Source organism: Centruroides sculpturatus, unplaced genomic scaffold (genome assembly GCF_000671375.1).
Source record: "Centruroides sculpturatus isolate CEXI.00-Female unplaced genomic scaffold, Cexi_2.0 scaffold1062, whole genome shotgun sequence".
NCBI classification, from domain to species: Eukaryota; Metazoa; Arthropoda; class Arachnida; order Scorpiones; family Buthidae; genus Centruroides; species Centruroides sculpturatus.
Genome location: NW_019385225.1, coordinates 1,508 through 2,088, shown reverse-complemented (window position 1 = coordinate 2,088; position 581 = coordinate 1,508).

Sequence of the window (581 nt, the reverse complement as noted above, 5' to 3'; positions counted from 1 at the left end):
GTGGGCGAGTGGTCTCCGTAGCCGCTCATAGCGGTGACCAGACCCTAAACACTGGGAAGTTCGGTCGTGGGTTCGCGCCGCGATCGGACAGGCTGGCTGCAAGGAGTTTTCCGGGTTTTCTCCTTGCCAATAACGACTGAATAGGAGGCCAGTTCCCCTTAAAAGTCCTCCCGGAAGGCATTATTTCCCGCGCGTGCGTATAAGCCGTTAGATACGGCCGGCTCTTCGGTCGCATAGCGATCAATAACTCGTCTCTCGGAGAAAAAGCGTATCAGGCTATAGTCTCCATATGAACCAAGGGAGTAGAATAAGAATAAGAAAAGGTGTAGCACCTATAATTAACTTAAACCCTAATTAATTTAAACTAAATAGAATTAAAATCTAAATTTATACTCAGCACATCCCTTTATAATTAAACTACACCTATAGAGCAGAGGATGTGGACCCATTAACACCGAGAAACCATTACACATTCCAATACCCATTATAATAATAACAACTCCTATTTCTTACAGGAGCAGGGTGAACCGACAGCAAATGAACACTCATATCAGTGTTAATAAAGATAAACTAACAAAAAC